General features: G+C 40.0%; 1 protein-coding gene and 2 long non-coding RNA genes across 7 annotated transcripts in view; all 3 read right to left on the bottom strand.

Moving 5' to 3' along the window:
- The window catches only part of dpr6 (defective proboscis extension response 6), a 164710-nt gene that overhangs the window by 135898 nt on the left and 9570 nt on the right, over positions 1 to 19242 (bottom strand). The window lies entirely within an intron of this gene.
- Positions 2596 to 3632, bottom strand: lncRNA:CR45877 (long non-coding RNA:CR45877). The gene has a single exon (NR_133202.1). It is a non-coding gene; the product is annotated as a long non-coding RNA:CR45877 (long non-coding RNA).
- On the bottom strand, positions 10880 to 11727 carry lncRNA:CR45876 (long non-coding RNA:CR45876). The gene has a single exon (NR_133201.1). It is a non-coding gene; the product is annotated as a long non-coding RNA:CR45876 (long non-coding RNA).

Here is a 19242-nt window from a genome sequence, read left to right as displayed (position 1 = left end):
TGTGGGGGGCTCAAGAAACCGCAACTTTCCTTCAAAAACTCAAATACAGCCATTGGCAGACTCGAGAACAGCTTTTTCTGCCCCCTCTGTCACTGCAAACCAAATCAAAAACGACAACGGAAATGAGCAAAATGATAATGGGGCATGCCGCCTGCATAATGATGGCAATGCAGTGGAGGCACAGTGGCTTAAATCGAAACATGCAAGTTTAAAATTACAGCAGTGCCAATTTTAAGTCGGTAGAATAAATAAGAATGATGTCAATGTGATTTATAAATGTAAAACATATCTGTGTTTATACATTTAAATTAGATCTAAAATAGTAAAAGAGTTTAGTTTGATTTAATTACTACGAATATTTATCATTTTAACATTGGACAAAGGTTTACCTTGCATCATATTATATTCAAAGTGCACTTTCTGTCAAACATCAAAAACGCATGTTGTAAGTTTGAGTAAACTTTCCCACCCACTGTGTCTTCGCGCAGAGGTACATTTTGGTTTTCATTTTATCGCTGCTTAAAATTTCGGTCAGGCCACGTGCTCAATCTCTGGCAGCAACTTGGGAATTTAATTTGCTAAATATAATTTTTTCGTTTTTTTCACCCCGCTCTTCCAAACAGAAACAGGCGACTTCTGGCCGGGCTGGGAAGTTTAAACAGTAATTAACTTAATTGCCTGTCTGCCAGGCAGCTTAGTTGTGTCCCGCATCGCCTTGTTGGTTTTTGTTCAGTTCGACAGTGGACTGACTTTACTATGCGAGTATACTACACTATTCCAGTGCATTATAATTATTGCCCTCCAGTGGGTGTGATCGATTCATCGACATAACTGTCATAATAATGGCAGCGGGCACATTTATTACGCATACGCCGTGTGCACACGCCGTAATGTGCGAGGGAAATTTCGATTTTTGCGCATTTATCTACTAAAAATTTCTTTCCGGCACTCGTTGCCATTATTCGTTATGAGCGAGGCGGGGGTGGGGGATTCATAATTCTAATGCATGGATATTATGTGCCATAGTCTGCACATGCAAATTACCGCTACAGCGAACAGCCATATAGGGTCTTATATCATCCCGCCCACATACAACTTTTCCTGCCCATCCGTACTTATGGTTAGGAAACGGAAAGAAGGCAGCAAAGTAAAAAAAGCCATTTTTTGCTATTATTGTTAGCTATCGGTTGTGCACAGGGAGAAATACATATATTTTATATATGTATATTTTTTTCAAGTCAGTTATATTCCAATTGTATCATAAGTTTCTCTTAGTTTTTTTTTTAGGCGTAAGTAAGTTCATCGATATTTCTTTCAGTGCAGCTACGTGTGTGCCCTCTTGTGTTCTGCAGACATGCCAGACTTTAGACTTTGGAAAGCAATTTGCCACGCACTGTCAGTGAAGTTGAACGCAGTGGAACATTTCTAATTTTCAGCTACGAAAAATGTATACAATAAAAAGCGCTGGCCAACCAAAAAAAAAAAACAAAAACAGCGAACAGCCAAAATTTACATAAATACACATATTCACAAAAAAACATTCGCATTTGTAGGACTACATTCACAGATGTGCAAAGATTTGCTTTTACTTTTACGTGTCTCGTGAAAGTATTTTTCTTCCTTCCGCATCCATTATCATTAAAAATGCTTCGAGGCCAAAGGCATACTTTAAAATTAGTAATGCAAATGAAAAGAAATGGTTGGTGAGTAATTGATTAATATGAACTACAATATCGGTTATTAGACATGAAATGCATATATTCTGACGTAAATAAATGATTAACCAACATTAATATAGAGGTAATTACTTTTGTACTTTAATATATTCAAATGGAGTATAAAGTAAGAAATTATTGTATAAGCCTTTTCATTATTTCTTGATTTGTTGAATACCTCCACATATATTAATATTATATAAATTCCCAACAAGTTAACAGAGTTAAGCCTTGCTGAACCGCAAATCTACTCCAAAGCGCTTTTATATTCTGATCTTAAGATTGTTAACAACATATACCCTAAGGTCGTGCGCCTAATCCATTGGATTAGGAATCCCAGCAAAATGGCTCATTTTTCTTTTCGCTTTCCTTATAATTACTCGCAAGCAGGCAAAACGCAGCAAAATCGTCTACAAAATGTATATAACATTATAAAGCAATTTGCAGTAAATCACCCAAAGCGACGCGCGTGTTTATAAATCACAAGCCGCCCAAAGAGTCTGGCTGGATTTTTCTCCTCTTTTTTTGCCGGGTTTTTTTTTGGGTATCCCGCTGGCATAGCAAACCAAAATCGAAATGAATAATTAATATGTCGCGCCTGCCGCAGACGGAGAAAGTCTTCCATCTTGCGACTTTCATCACGAGAGAGGAAAGCAATTCCGGGCCAAAACCAAAAAAAAAAAACAAAGAAACAGAAAACCCAAACAAAACAAAGTTAGCAGACCAACAAAAAAAAAAGTGCCTCATATGAATCCCTGCGGCGTCTGGGCCACAAACGATGAGAATTGGGCCAAAGTCGTGATGGCTGGATGGCGGGCAAAAAAAAACTCTCGCCGAGATTGACAAATTTGCCACAGCAAATGAAATGCTTGACTCGGCTACGACTGCTAAATTTGTCATTTATGACAATGTTTACGTAATTCGACAGCCAAAACAATTTCCCCAGCCTCAACGTTCTCTGGCCAAAAACCAAAAAGCCATACCATACGCAAATGGGCGCTCATTTATTGTCATCCCCGGAAAAAGGAAACTCTCGGATGGAAAATGGGGAAAACTCATACCGCCCCAGCGGTTGTCTGTTTTGTCTGGCGGAAAAGTCAGGACACCGTGCGGCTGTTACGGACTGCAGCAATGGCTTTTAAACCGTTTTAAATGGCCGGCTATTTGTTTGAATGTTGTGACATAAAACTGCAATCTATGGGCCCATTCCTCGAGGAAACCAAGGTGAGCGGGCCAGGAATATCTGTCTAAATAGCTCCATCGACCAGCAACAAGCCGATTCTGCAGTCCATTTGCCCAAGCATCCTGCTGAAAAGGACCTCGGGGATGGAGGGATAAAAGTCCCTTAATAATCAAAGATCTTGTGCAAATTGAGAGTAACAGCTTAAGGATTAAGTCTAAAGGAGATTGAAAATGTGGCAGGGACTTTAAAGGCAGAACAAAAGGAGCAAACACCACAATTTCTCGTTTCAATTCATTGAAGGCTCTTAGATTTCTAGAAATAACTTAAAATGTAGGAGAATTAATTTTTCCAACTGTATATTTCGACAAATTTTTCACTTTGAACACTCCCCTTTTATCAGTGCAAAAACACAGGCTCATTATGGGACAAATCAAGAACTAATTTGCATGCTCGAGGAGTACAACATTCATCCATCCATCTAGCAGATAAAATCCTAGTTGGACTAGGACAATTTACCACTCGACTGGCTCGTTATCCCTCGTCAAACTTTATGATAATTATGCAAATTAGGCGCAGCTCCTAATTGAAATCGACAACAATGGGTTCTGTTCTATCCATGACCTTGCCACCGAGTCATTAGTCAAACCATTTGCAATTGACAAGCAGCCAGTGACCCCCAAAAAAATGGGCGTGCAAATGCTGGAAATACGACAAACAAACAAAAAAAAAAAAATAAGAGAAATATGAGAAAATTATTGTTTTGTTTGCCGTGGGGGGCAGTGGTAAAGCAGTGAAAGCCTTGCGTTTCACGGCATATTAAGCAAAATGAATAAATTACAATTGCAAATAGGCAATTTCCTACACTTCCTTCCTCTCGACATTTCACTGTACACAGAACACACAGAACAGTACAGTGGGTAAGTCGGCTGAGTTCTGCGGTGGCTGTCAACTTTTTGGGGACCGGCATTTCTGGTCTAAATAACGTCTAATTTGCAATTTTGTTTAATTGTTTGTGGTTTTTGGATTTTGGCATGACTCCATCCTTCCCAGCCTTTCCCATAATTTTTGGCCATGGCGTGTGGCTGGATCGTAACTGATTGTTTGTGTTTTGCGTTATTTGAGGTTTTTAGTTTGGGTCAACGTCAATGAATAAGTCCACGCATCAGGAAATCCAACCAATAGACCCACTTCCGCTCGAGCTCATCCAACTGGCCGCATGTCTTGGCCAAATTATAATAAAGGTTTCCATTGCGACCAGGCGAATATCGCGTCTGCCTTTGAGCAATTAAAGTCACGCAAATAGACAAAGGATCACTGAATGACAATTGGTGTTTTTGCAGTGGGCATATCAAATTCTTGAAAGGAATAGTTTACACTCTATTTATATGGATACTCTAGAGCTTAAGCTGTAAATTAGAGACCTTGTGGGCTTTCTTTTCAGAAGGGGATATGTGGTTTAGGATTTGGATACAGGTAATCTGCCAACTGGTAATTTAATGTAATTCAATGCAGCTGGACGATAGGCTGGTGTGTAGCCCTGGCAACATGTATTCTAAGATAATTATCAGTGTTTGCCAAGAGAAATTATTAAGTCATTACAGGTAGTAATGTATGTATATTGCTTCACAATATATGGCAAGGTAGCTGGATTTCAACACAAATGGACAAAATATATTAGACTTTATTATACTCTATTTATATGCCGTAGATTATAATTTTCTTGAAACTAATAAATATTTTTTATATATTATATATAATTATTATTATCAATATGCACAAATTAACCTAGTACACACAATAGTAAAGATTGAATCCCAAATTAGGTTAAGCCTGAAGAATATCAAATCACTGCCAGAGCGTGAAAAATGTTCCCCAAACAGTGCCAGCAAAAAGTAATCAGGCGAACACTTCCACTCGATTCGGGCCAAAGTCTGCCACGCCTTTTTGGCCAGCAGCAATGAAAGGCACTTAGTCGGGCGGAGTCTGAATGTCATTGTTTCAGCCATTTTGTTCCCATTTTTGCCCCTTTTCTTCCAGCTGCTCCTTACAAATTAGCTGTGTGCGACTGCCTTGCACTTAGTTTTTGTCTGTGTACTTTTCAAAATTGGCTTTCACACGCCATTTGCATTTAATTGCCAAGCTGTTGGGTAGAGGGAAAATCGACTAGAACATTCTAGCCATGTTGGCCTGCCTTGTTAACAAGGGCATTTGCCTAAAACTGCGTACACAGTGTGAGTGCGGATTTCATTTGGCAAATCAAATATTATTGTTAATACCAATTTGAGTATCTGCACTTGTACCAGTCCCATGGGGCTCTCGCCAGTTCGATAAGTGCCAATTTGGCCGTAATGGGCATTAAAGCCTCATCCGTTCGCAGAAATGCGGCTTTAAGGCCAACGAAAGACACTTAAACCTCCATCTATCCTCATCACCATCATCACCATCATCATCATCGTTCTCATCCCGACAGTATTTATTGTCAATAGAGCCTCCCTCGGCAAACAACAAAATGCGACACAGAAAATATTGTAAGTGTGCAGTGAATACCATCTGAATGTCTATATGCGATACATTCCCTATGTATTTTCTAGATTGAATTGGAAAGTCACCATATACTCTAGTCGTAGCCCCCGTTCCCAATACGTATTTCGATCCCACTTCAATTGAAAATTGTCTGCGTGGCAAAAGTGAAATGCTTCAGCTGAGAAAGTCTGAGAATCGAATCGGCGTCTCCTCTGGTGAGGATTCGTGCTCCTCCAACCCGTCCTCCATGAATCCAAGAGTTCCCAAACTCTATGCCGATGCCATTGATGTTTTGCTGCGCACTCGAGTGTGTTTTCTTTAGTAATGGAATTTATTAATATTTCATTGTGTGGGCCCGTGAAACTCTAAGGAGGCGGAGTGAAACGAGGTTTGGTCTCCCAGCGTTTTTGTGGCTGACTTTAAGGAATGTCAACAATTGCCAGCACTTGGAATTCTTCATCCAGCCATTCCATATGCCCTCACTTTCTTTAAAAGTTTTGTGATAAAAAGAAGCCTTCACTACTCGTTGAAGTGATTTTTGAGGTTTCCATTTTGAATCGGCAAGTGTTGCCCACAACTAGGCAATAATCAATCAAATTGGCCAATGATTTGGTAGTTCTGCGTGGCAAATTAGGTGCTCGTTATATAATTAGTTCAAGTATCAAAGAAATATTTAAGTAAATAAAAAAGACTTCAATACAGTAACGATACATTATTTCCCAAAGTAAACAAATTTATGATTTAAATTTTAGTACAATAATAATTGAAGAACATTTTCAAGGGTCATACTGGTGGTCTTAAGTATTCTCTCAAATTCCATACATTATCTTTATTATTTCATAATTTTTTCAAGTGCAATTATCGATTTGGTTTAGAATCGAAAGTGCGCCCTAGCAACATAAACAAATTGCCATCGAAAGTGATTGTGCCATTATGATGGGCTGGTTATTTATCAATGCAAAACGGCAATTACTCAGGCAGGACTGCATTTGTGTTTGTGTGTGTGTGTGTTTACGGCTGATTTGCCTAATTGCTGATGCCAAGGGACATTAGCAATACATTTTCCGACTGACTGGCATTCTGGCATTTAGGCAGCAAGCCCTTGGAGCAATCTCCGCTCCGGAAGTGAAGCTTCAAACTTCCCAAAAATGTTCTAGTGTCGGCCTGGTCTATGCATAATTCATGCAAGAAGGAGCTGCTGTGTTGGCCAAAAAGTTTCGCATTGCTGGCCAAAAGAAAATTCTTGTTGACCAACAAAGCGCATAATGCAAGTTTCCAATGGAGCAACGCCTCTGCCACCCATAATCATTTCAAATTCCACAACAAACAGCAGAAATCAAATTTCAAAACTCGTAAGAAATCTTGCACGCCATGCACATATAGCCACTACTATTTTAAACCCCTCCTCCCCCCCCCCCCCCCCCAATTTTCCACGGCACTTTCTCATCTTCTTACTGCCGTAAACTTTTCAGCTATGGAATACCAGTTTTTGGCACACAACGCACACAAAAATGATGTGAATGGTTGGTAAAGGGAAAAAGATCGAGATGTGAGGAAAAACTCTTGTGATTTCAGCAATCAGATCTGGGGCGGGGGGCGTGGCAGCCGCCGATGCCGCCCACCCACAGCGACGTTCGGGAACAATATGAAAATAATAAAAACAGTTACATAAATCAAAAATGATAAGGAAAAACAGTGCATAGAAAGTTGAGCATTGGAGGAAAAAAATCCAAGAAACGAGACTGCAAGTTTTTTTTCTTTTCCAGATTTCCCATCCTTTTCTTTTTTTGTTGACTGTGATGCAAAACACAGAACAGAAAATCGAAAGTTGAGCTCCTCCTCTAAGACGGAAATCAAGTTGAACAACAGGAAGCGTGTTGGCCCGGCCAAGTTCTTCCTACTCATGTCCGCCCTCTTTCAATCTCAGTCTCTCATTCTGTCAAATGGCAAAGGTGAAAAATGCGTGTCAATTTTTTTCATATTTACACGAAGAGAATCGCCTCACCAGGAGCTCCATCTGCATTGACAAGTGCTGAGTTATGGTGGCTGCACATTGGCCCAAATGGGGGATACAATGATAGTTGGATATATCGATGGGTTGACTTGGCAAATACTCGAGAAAAATCCGAGGGTAAACAAGAGCGAAATAAATATCTGGGATGACTAACCTGAGGCATATCTTACACGTCAAAGATTATGGATATGAACCCGCAATCATCTTACATTTTACATTTCTAGCTCACACCTAACAAGAAAATCAGCATAATCTTAATCAGGACAATATAATGTAAACATACATATTTTCAAATTCCATTCATTTTAAAATTCAAATTCTCCCCTTCTGACTGTAGGGTATGCAAGTTGCATTCAAGTCTTTTTACCACCATCCCATTTATTTCATTTCAACTCCATCTAGTCAACTGGGCGTGTCCTGGCATTATCATATCTATCTCTCCCCACTTGGCAATCGGTCTCGCTTAACTCTGATCGAAACTGCAATTGCAACTGCGGGTGTTGGCTTATTTATATGACACTGCAGTGGGACAGGGATCAACCCAGTACAGACACATATAACCCACTGATTCCGATGATACTGATGCACACCACCCACTCGTGATAGTTGGTGGGTTGGTTGGGTGATGCTGATTTGTTGTCCTGCCAGCAGACTGTGCATACAAAATTACAGACGACGCTGTCGACATCCCGAGCTGCTGGCAGTTAATGTGAAAAATGTGTTGAAAATCGCATTCATGCATAGATTTTTCGCACCCACTTTCGTCCCTCAGTTTCGAAGAATCTGTGCCCCATAGTAGATTTGTTGGCATCCACTCGCCCACTTGCCATATATTGATTCAGTTGCCCTTCGACCCGGCGGAAAAGCCACCCATTTTTTGCGCTAGGCTGGCTGGGAAAACAAATCAAGATAGGGGAGAATGGTTGGGTTGACTTAAAGCCGACACAAAGCTGCTACGAAATGCAATTAAGCCAACGCCTTTGAATCGTCTGAATGAGTAGCAGATTTTGCGTGGCTCTCTAAGTGGGCCAACAACCGCAAAAGCCAAGTTCCAACATTTTGAGCCTGGATGAGTGGCTAGCCGTTGGCCAAATATTTGCTCGAATCGGTGGGTATGAAGATGCCAGAGCGGACACACTGGACCGACTCTTAATGGACCACATTAGACGCAAAATACGAGCACATTTGCGGCATTCACAAAAAGGTAAACTAACGGCCCGCCCCACACACACCCACACATATGCCAACCCTCATAAATGCGCAATTTATGGACAATAATTGCCAATAAGAGCCACACAGCTGTCGTTGACTCCTGACTTGACTCTCCGCCGTATAATAAAATATTCTCCGATTCCGTCGTCTATATATTCCGATTCTGAATCTGACTTCGTTTATGTGCGGCTTCTGCTTTCATTTGCATGGACCGGCTATATTGGGGTCTAGCTCAATTTGCTTCTCAGTTGAATTGAAGCTGCTGACTCTTGAGTCTGATTTATGCCAGCAAATGCTTAATGGTAAGCCTTTATGACTTGTGCAAGTGTATATATTTAAATAGGCACAGGAAATTATTTTGCTAATACGATTAGTGATGCAGCTAGTGCATCATTATCATCTGAAATACAGCACCTTTTCAACGCACAACAAAGTGGAAAATGGTAAATTAGATAAATTTCGGATAACTCGCAATTATCGGATAGCCAAAATCATTATAATTTATGATATGAGTGAGTCTGCCCTCAAAAGCCATTTCAGTTGTCCATTAGCAAATAAACGTATCCATTTACTAAGGGCGTAGTGTAACAAACAATAAGTTTAAAAAGTATTGTAAAAATAAAGTTTCAGAGAAAAAATGATTTAGTACTTTTAAAAACATTACCCTTTGAATCGAGTATAATTAACTGCCCTTATATATGGAATATATATATATGGATTCCATATCCCAATAACTGTTTAAGACACAATTTAATTAGCCTGGTCAATAATCTCCAGGGTAAAGTTATACGAGTATATGATTTCAACGACCCGAATTTGAGCCAATTAATCTTACGCCCAAATCGCGTGCACTTCTCTTTAAATTAATTTCTGTAGCCTACTTTTGTGGGTCAAAAGGGAAAGTCCGTGGCGCGTTTAAATCAATCAAGTTCAGGCATTCAAACAATTTACCAATGCTTTATTTATGTATTTACACTTAAACGAATGGCAATTGTATCTGTTCGCTAACCGCAACTGCAACTCCTTCGCACATCCGTTTGTTTAATGGCCGAAACGCGCAGCGCGGCTTTAATGGCAATTTAAAATGTCGGAAAGCCGCAAATTTCCGTTATTCATATAAAATTAAACGCAAATACGGTGCAAAAAGCGTTTGCACAGACACTCATACTCACGTTCACACTGCGCAAACAATGGGCAGTGAGTGCTGGTGGTGAGTGCAAACGTGCCGCGAGGAAATTAATTTCCGACAGAAGTCACACAGAAAGGCATCGAGACGCGCAGCCAGGATAATTAAGTCCGCACACATTCGCACGCAGCCCATATCCTGGCCACACGTCTCCACACTGCCGCCTGTTTGCCTTGAAGACGGCCACTCATGGAGAAAGGATCCGGAGAAAGGATGTCGGCCACGAGCCATCCACACCAGAACGCAAGAACGCCAGGATATCAGCACACCAGAACAGCAGAATACCAGAAATTGTAGCCGCTGACAAACGCCAGCCCACTGCCAACGCACGAACGGACAAAGGACAAAGGACACTGACCAAAGGACAGCGGACATTCGAGCGAGAGATGCCTGTGGCCGTGGGCTAACTTGGGCGCAGCTGTCATCGCGCTGCGATAAATTTTGGAGGCCAATGCCGAGCGGCGACATAAATCAGCCCAGAGATTTATGGCGATTTGCGCAAGTTGGCGTGCGCGATAAAGACCCAAAGAATGCGACCAAGGCGGCCTGATCCGGGCACCGACTGTTGCTCTACAACTGACATGGCCACCATAGTTCATAATGAGTAAAAAACACGCGGCGGGGATATGAACTTGGGGATACCTCACAAAACTTATAAATGATCAGAAAGGTTTTTGGTGGTTATAGATAAGGTTATCTATTCTAGCCAAAATTATTTTAATAAAATGTTAGTTCTTGGTAAAAAAAAAAATACACTTTTCAAAGCAAGAACAATAAAATAATAATGTTATACATACCATAAAAAAATAGGCAAACATATAAAAAACACTTTAATAGTATCGATTTTATTTCTTGACACCACTTCTAAATAAGTCATTTATGACTTTAGTTTCGATAGTAAAATGTTTTCCAACCTAACCACCCAAATCAATTTGGCTAAGTGCTGAAACACTCATTCCCAAAAACCCACTCCAAAAAACCAGTAGATGATATAATTAATTAGCATATTTAATGTCCACCCATGAATACCCCCATCCTTTCGATTTCCAGGGTAGTATAAAGCTTGGTCAGACAGCGGTAGAAAAACGGAGACACCAAGTTAACAAGGGACCTGACTCCCTATCTGTCCTGTGTCCTCCTCCACTTTCCATTTCCGCATTCCTTGTGATTATCACACTGGGACCCATTTTCCACAATATCAGCAAATTGAAAAGGGTAAGCAATGTCCACTCCACTTTCAGGCGACCTTACTCCACATACACTACAGATACAAATATATAGATATACATGCACACATAGATGGATGGATGGGCGCAGGACGAGCGATAAGATGACCCACCGTAGGCATTTGGATGTGGGTCAGCGGAGCGATGGGCAAATTCATTAGGCGCCGGATATCGTAAAAGCCGGACCCCAAAGCCCGTCGAATGTCTCAATTTACATTTCGAACATATTTTCATTAGCGCTCTAAGGACATCGCCCACCATCATAGCCAACCATTTCATTTCGTTTCGCTTAAAAAATAAGCCCGCACAAGCCAAGATGCGAATATTCTTAATATTCAGGCCGGCGATGGCATTCTCATCTCGCGTTCGCCTTCGCCTTCGCGGCCAATATTAAAAATAAAGTCCATCACTTACAGTCGCCTTTTTATTTATGCGACCGACTGCCCGTCGACTTTTCCCACTTTTCCGACATTCCCGTTGATATTCCGGCTTTGCAACCGCACTTGGCCCATTCTCCTCTGGCCGGAATCATAAAAGTTAAGCGCCGGCCACTGAGTGGCGAACACTGTACAGTGGGCACACAATAGGGACAGTCAATCCCGCGGCGAGTCAGTGAGTCAGTCACTCCGCCTGTAAGTCAATGAGCAGCTCGAGATGAAAGTGAAAGTTAAGAGCCCTGTAAAACTTTCTTTCTTCCGCTTTTATGACTTATTGCGCTCTTGAAGGCTATGATGTGCACTATCAAAAAATATATGGCTGGAATACAGATTAAATCGTACAAAAAGTGCAATTTAATACTTTTATATTAGGAACTTGTTTATGAAAAGGGAAATATACAATTTTTATAAGAAATTGTAATTATACTAATACTTTTTATGTAATTGAATCTTTTTCAGAAGTGTAAAAACTGACAGGAAGAACAACGAGATCCTGAAAGTGAGCTTTTATTGCTATTATTCACACTGCACTTGTGGTTCTTTTTTTTTCTGTTCCCATTCTAGCTGTGCCATGGCATAAATATAAATAGAAACTTAAAATTTTCCAACCACGCCACCGCCCACGGAGCGTATGAGTAATGCGAATCGAAAGAACCCTGTCAGGTGGTTTTCTCCTCCTTCAACGCGCAATAAAATAAAATCCACCAACCTTAGCATACAGATGGAAAATGAATGGAATTCGGATGAGGGACGGACTCCTTCCGCCAGAAGTTGCTGCACATTCTGCGAAGGATAAACAAGATTCAGCGCAAATACATTCATAACTTCGCGGGCTAAGAACAACATAGATGTTGATATGTGTCACATTATGCCATTCCAAGGAGGAGCCAAATGCCCGCGGCTGCTACCACGGCCTTATCCTTGTCCCAACATTGCCATAAATCTTGCAGAGAGCCACAAGGATATCACTGGTACAATATTTGCTGACATGACAACCGAAAAACATACTCTCGGCACACAGAAGGTGATAATGACAGTTTAGGCATTCATTACACGTGTTGCTGATAAGGCGGTGGAAGGACCTACAGGACCTTTCAGGTGGTTGGCTGCTGGCTCGCAGACCCACTCCCACTCCCACTCACACACACACAAACAAGGACGCGAGCAAGGACCAAGAATAACATTGACATGACGCCGCTGATAAAAGTCAACAATATAAATTAATAAAGCTGGCAGGCGCGAGCGGCGCAACAAAACCCCCAAGGGAGCCTGTTCAATGTCCTTCGTGTTTGCCATAATAATGTATTTCATTCGAATCAACAAGCCAAGACAGAGGCCAGGACGGGAGACCTTCGCTCCACGAGATATATTCATTCGTTTTAAAATATGCACATTATGGCCAGAAGTAAGCTGATATTTATGCTAATGAACCAACGACAATGGCCCCTGGACGGAGCCATTCATTTTCCGTTGACTTCCAGGCAAAGCAATTACTATAATTGCTCACTCACCACCAAAGGTCCTGGCCTCCGAACAAAAAAACAAAAAAAAAACAGCGTGTAAGGAGAAAACCTACACACATCAATATTCATTTAATTCACATGCTGAAACTTTCTTTTTGTTTGACTTTCAGAAAGGCCATATTTAGCAGAAGGTGGCAAAGTTTTTTCCATCAAATCAGATATCAAAGCAACACGTGTTCCCAACAACACAAACACAGACAGTAGATCATCAAAGAAGTCAGTTAATGGGACCAAGATGATGCCCCATTCGGGCCAAGAATGTAATTAAAATTTTTTGAAAATATAGCAGTCTCTTTGGATATTTTATATATAAGAAGAGCAAACATTAAAATGCATCATTTACTTTTGATAACATACAAAACGCGAGTAATGAATTAGTTCTTATACTTGTTCAACTTAGGAAAACAATTTGACATTAATAAAATAATATATATGTGACTTTAATATGGTGGTATTTGTACAAATTTCTCTATTTTTTCCAATTTAATTTACAAGTTAATCAAATTTATGGTGATTCAGGGCTAGGGGCTGTCGAGAATGTAATTAAAATTTCGCTTAATACATGACACTCGTGCACACTGGCTGGCTTAAATCAATATTTGATTTGATTAAGGCAACAACTCCTCTTGAGAGACTTCCAATCATTTGTTGATTGCGGCCAGATGAATCAACAGGAAGCGGAAAAACTCGAGAAAAACTCTGAAAACTCTGCAAGCTGGAGCAGAACAAATCAGCGGAAAGTAAACTTCATTAACATTTCAATATTTCGCCCCTTGCAAATCAGTTTGCTGATTTTTTTACATTATTTATTCAGAATTTGCGCCTGCTGCTGTCATTGCTCTTTTTTTTCCACGGATTCATCCACCTACAATACCAATTTTGTTCACTTTACCTTGGCGCATTCATTAGGTGAATGACTTCTGCCTACATAAATTGTACACGTGCCACGCCCCCATTACTTGTGAAAAAAATCGAAAAAGTCTGAGCTTAGCACAAAGAAATTCCAATTTCAATTCACTCGAATTGCAAAGCAAAAAAAATTTTGCGTATTCGAAGTAAATTTATCAGCAGCTAACTATTGAAGGGCAAATGTTGCAAGGATAAAGGTAGACGTTGGCTGACGTTGAAACAATGTCAAATTGTGTGGCCTATTATAAAGATTAAATTCACTTGAAAAATTGTAGACGAGTATGAGTTTTTCTCGGAATAAAAATCTCTTAGCGAAATCAAACTTTTGCTAGACAAAACGAAATGTGTGTGTTCTGATAATGTCACTTTGACATTAGGCACCTGGATAGAGAAAGTACGAAATGCCTACGGAATTTCTCATCAAATTTATTCAAGATTACTTATAATCTTTAAAGGTAGATACGTTTTTGCCTAAAGGCATTGAGGTGTGGAAAGAGCAAAACTTAAACAAATAACAGGAGCACACTCAAAAAAACAACACTTATTTTTGAATAGAATTATAAATGCTTAAGGCACAAAAAAACTAATGAAATATAAATATAATTTCAAGCAGCCCGAGTGGCATAACGGAAATCGTTCTTTTCATTATCATCCCAGGGTTTACTTGCCCAAATACGCGCCCAATTAAAACATAATTCATGGCCAAGAGCAGCTTAGTGCTCTTTATGCGCCCAATGGCTCCCCAGTGAGCGTTTGTAACTGCACAACAATAACTGGGCCAAAAGTATAAAAAGCTGGATCACCAGAATGGGGCGAAAGAGATATAGAGAGGGGACCAACAAGAGGTAAGCAATGGCAAGTCGACTTTAATTTGTTTTTCGTGTGCTACCACGGATGGGAACCGAAATGAACTCGCCGGAGGAGCTGCACATTTGCGGGCACATAAAAAAAAAATATCATAACTATATAGAGTATTCGTATATACAAAAAAATATATATATGTGATGGCAATGGTGGCGGTGGCAGAAACATTTATGCGCATTGAAACGGAGCTGAGTAAAAATGTAAACAGTTTTTGTTTTTTTTTTTATTTTATTCGGGGCCAGGAACATGTATGGCTTTTTATGAAGACCCGGCCGGGCCAAAAAGCAGGCCAATGGCCACTGGCAGTGGCTAACAAATGGCCCAATCCGGAACGGACTCCTCCGGCAGACAAATGCACTGGGGTGCCACAAACAGAGAGACAGACAAACAGACAGATGTACAGAAAGGCAGTCAGTCGGACTACACATGACCCACTGGCTCGCTGTGTGAAGCGGCATAACGAGTGCTTTAATAATTAATATTACTCATACGCAGCGTTGGACGTAGCGATACCATACAATGCGATGCGAGGCAAAGCGAAGCGAAGCTCCTTCGCCGGGCAGTATAAATCATAAAACCTGCACTCAGCGCGCATATTAAATCCATCGGGCTAATGAACGCTGAAACTGATTGATGAAGCCCAGACGTTCTTGCAAAACCCCTTTTTCGCCAGCAAAGTATCCATATCTTTGTATCTTTTGTAGCTCTGGCTGTTACTTCAATTAATAACGAAGCGCGAAAAGTTTCACTTTGCCAGCAGCAGCAGCAGCATTAACATTTTGCATTCATTCATTAGGAGCCAAGCAAAGTTTACTCCGATGATAAATTGTAGCATTTTTGGGAGAACTCAACCTTGCTGGAGGCGGCGAGCGGCAAATCAAACTTCTTCACTAATTCATTTTCATTTAGCCCCGAAAGCGAAAATTAAAAAATATGAGACCCTTTTTTCCGCCACTTCTAATCAAGATAAACAGGGAATAAAGTACTTAAGAATAAAGCACTTAAATATATTAGTAAATTTTCTAAATGTTATATATGTTATTATATATGTTATATGAGCATATGTTATATACTCTTGAATTTTTATATAATTATTATTATTCGTTGAGACATAAAAAACAATAAAGTCCATTTTCTTAATTTATAAAAATTATAAAGCTATGAATATTTTAAATAAAATAAACTGTATAAAGGTTACAATAATATTTTCGGCTCTATAAAAGTATTAATGAATTGTAAGCGATTTATATGATAGTTTCGAAAAATCTTCTTAATTGTTGATAGAATTAATTTTATTGGCAACAAAGATTTATTTTATACCATTGGCAAAGTTGTTCCACACACTTTTGATTCTCATTTTATGGGAATAAGATGTATGTAGAACAAAATAGAAACCAATAATCTTTAGAAAGGTATAAAGTAGTCTCAACCTTTTCAGTTTTATTATTGGCATTCGTCTTGTTTCCGTTTATGTTATTCTCTGGGCTTCGGGGACAGAACATAATTTGAATTATTAATTAGCGCGTAATTAGTCGGGTTGATTTTGGCTCGCCTCGTTTTTGTTCCTCTTCTTGTTCTGACCACGTCTTGCGGCCATAATTTTGATACCCGTCCCGCAGAGCCTTTGATCTTCGCAGGGATACTACGTCTTTTGATTACCTAATTCGTTTACCTCTCTGCCCGACACCGAAACTTTTTTATGTAGCTTTGTAAGATGCATAGAAATTTATCGGGCAAAAAATAACTCATTATGTGTCAAAAGCACATGCCACCCAAACCCCCCTATCCGTTAACCACGGCCAAGTCCCCCTTGACCCAATTAAGAGCGGAACTCAAATCTGAAACTTTGGCTTTATGGCTCTCGTTCGGCAGAGAAACCTCCTGAAATACCCCTTAGACAACCCCATAGAAAACTCCTCAAAAAAGGGCCAAAAGCCGCGACTGTCCGCGCAATTAAAGCAACTGTGCAGTGGCTTATCAAGTGAGGCTTAAACCCTCGAGTGAAGCACCCTGTATCAAAAGAGGTGGAGAGAGGCGGTGGCGGTCCGCGAATCCCTCCAATGATCCTCGGCCAAAACTCAAACTCAAACAACATGAAATGACAGTTTTATTTATTTTTCAGCGCTGTGCTTAAAATAGTCAAAAAGTTTTAATGACTTTAGCTGGCTAAACGACAGCGAGCCACATTTTCCCCCAAATATCCGGCCCTTGTCAAGTGGGAAATGTAAAAAAAAAAAATAGAAATCGTAAAATAAAGCCACAATCTTGAACATTTCAGCATACAAAGTCGTAAGCGAAAACATCAAAAATCGTATACAAATTAAATGTAAATATACTCTGAACACCAGTTGTTAAATGTCAATTGGAATTTTCATAGAATTTTGATAAGCCCAACACTAGTTAAAAGGCAAAAAACCCACTTAGTTTGGCTCGCACAATATCCGAAAATGGCATAAAATTACGTCAATAAAAAAAGGTGCGCGACAAGAGTTCACATTTATATGCATACACGAGGGTCTGCTCACCTCCTCCATTTGCATGCATATATGTATGTATGTATAAGTACCCCAGTGTATTTATAAGTATGCAGGTGGGGGAATCCTTGGCATTTTATCGAGCAAACTTTTCGACATATAATTCACACCAGCTGCTAATTTAAGCGCCCGAATTAATGACTCGGGCATAAAATTCTATGACTTTAGACGGGGGTTTCGTTTTGCAGGGAACTCGTAAATTTCCTGCTCAAACACGCGACCATGATTTGGTCAAAAGTCGAATGGAGTCAAGTGGGGGATAAGCCAGATTCAGTCATAAAAACCCCTTATAAATTATAGCCCACCAACGCAACCAGTGATTTGATTACATTCACTGGGCAAAGGCAGCATTTGAATTTAATTTCCTTAATAATGGGCAAGAGGGTGTTAATAAAAATGATCGGTTTAGCGACGAAATTTAAATTAAATCTTAATTGAACGAATGACAGCAAAGGTAAACTACTTTTTGTTGAAATTTCGGCGAAAAAGAATTCTTTCATTAACTTTACAAGTGTCAAATTGGTGCAACGTTTTGCCCGCAACCAAGTTTACCAACATCTGTCCCCAGCACAATTCAAACACTTTAGTGAAATATTATTACATTTCCTTTAAGCCCCATTTCAGTGACCAAGTTTTTATGCAGTCGCTTAGCCTTCGAGCCAGAAACTTTCAAATACCGCACAATATTTAAACTTTGCCCAATTATAAGTTCAATTATACGTCCCGAACTCGCCGTTCGCTGGCCTTTTTCGTTTGTGTTAACAACAAGAACTGTTTAATTTCGGTCCCAACATTTGCTCTACTTTATAGCATTATAAAAGAGCAATGCAAAAGCGAATTTGTATATGCCCTCTTTGCTCGGAAACAGTATTCAACATGGCCAATTTCCTGCGGACAGTGGACGATGCCAGGACGATGCCTTCCACCCTCAAAAATTCCCTTTTCGCCGGCGGAACTTTGACGTTTGGTCTGTCAAAGTTTTGAAGCTGGCGTTTTCACAGTGACAAAACAGATATATACATATATATGTAGACTGCGATCCCTTTGGGTAAGAGTAAGATTAAATCAGAGCCGCACAAACTGCATTAAAAAGTTATGGAAAAAAATTGGTAAACAAGACAGAAACCAGCAGATGAAATTGCATTATTTCTTGTGTTTTATAATGTTTTCATACGACTTTTTTTTTGTGTTGGCCAAATAGTGCTGTTTGTCTTTAGTTTTTGACTTAGTTGGGCATTTTCACAGCAATTTATAATAGAGCGAAAAAATTGGAACGCAAATAAAATGCAAATGAAATTTGTGCTAATAAAATTCAGTTACAAACTTTCGGCAATGGCATACGAAAATATTGCTCGCTGGCGACTGCCGCGAAATGCGTTATTTACACAGTCCACACGTATACATTTTTACCCACACATACAAACAGCCACACACACACACCCACACATAGACACATTTGTGAACATGTGCTGCTGACCTGGTGTTGCATAAATTAAGGCACCCGCAATGCATCGCATTTAACATTTGAACCGCTCGACCGCCACAAAATTGGCAACTGCCATCCGCAGATGGTTTCGCCATTCAACATTTTACCAGTTTACCAGTTTTCCGCTTTCAGTTTCCAGTTGCCATTTACCGTTGCGTTTTAAACCGTGCCTAAGTGAATTTTCGCGCTGCAATTGACGCCTGCATACATCACGCATACGCCGTGTGCAACTTGCGGGTTAATTGCGGCAGCATAAACGATTCAGCGCCTATGAATGTTCCATAAGGGCCTATGGTTTTGATCGCAATGGCCTCCACTAGCCACGTAGGTTGGCAAACATTTCATTAGCCAACAGGGCGCTAATTTGGAAACATTGGGACATTTAACGTTACCAATTAATGAAAATTCCAGGAACTCATTTGTAATTTGC

The sequence above is a fragment of the Drosophila melanogaster genome, chromosome 3L, assembly GCF_000001215.4.
Source record: "Drosophila melanogaster chromosome 3L".
NCBI lineage: Eukaryota > Metazoa > Arthropoda > Insecta > Diptera > Drosophilidae > Drosophila > Drosophila melanogaster.
Note: the sequence above shows the minus strand (reverse complement) of the source record. Positions and strands in the feature narration are given on the sequence as shown.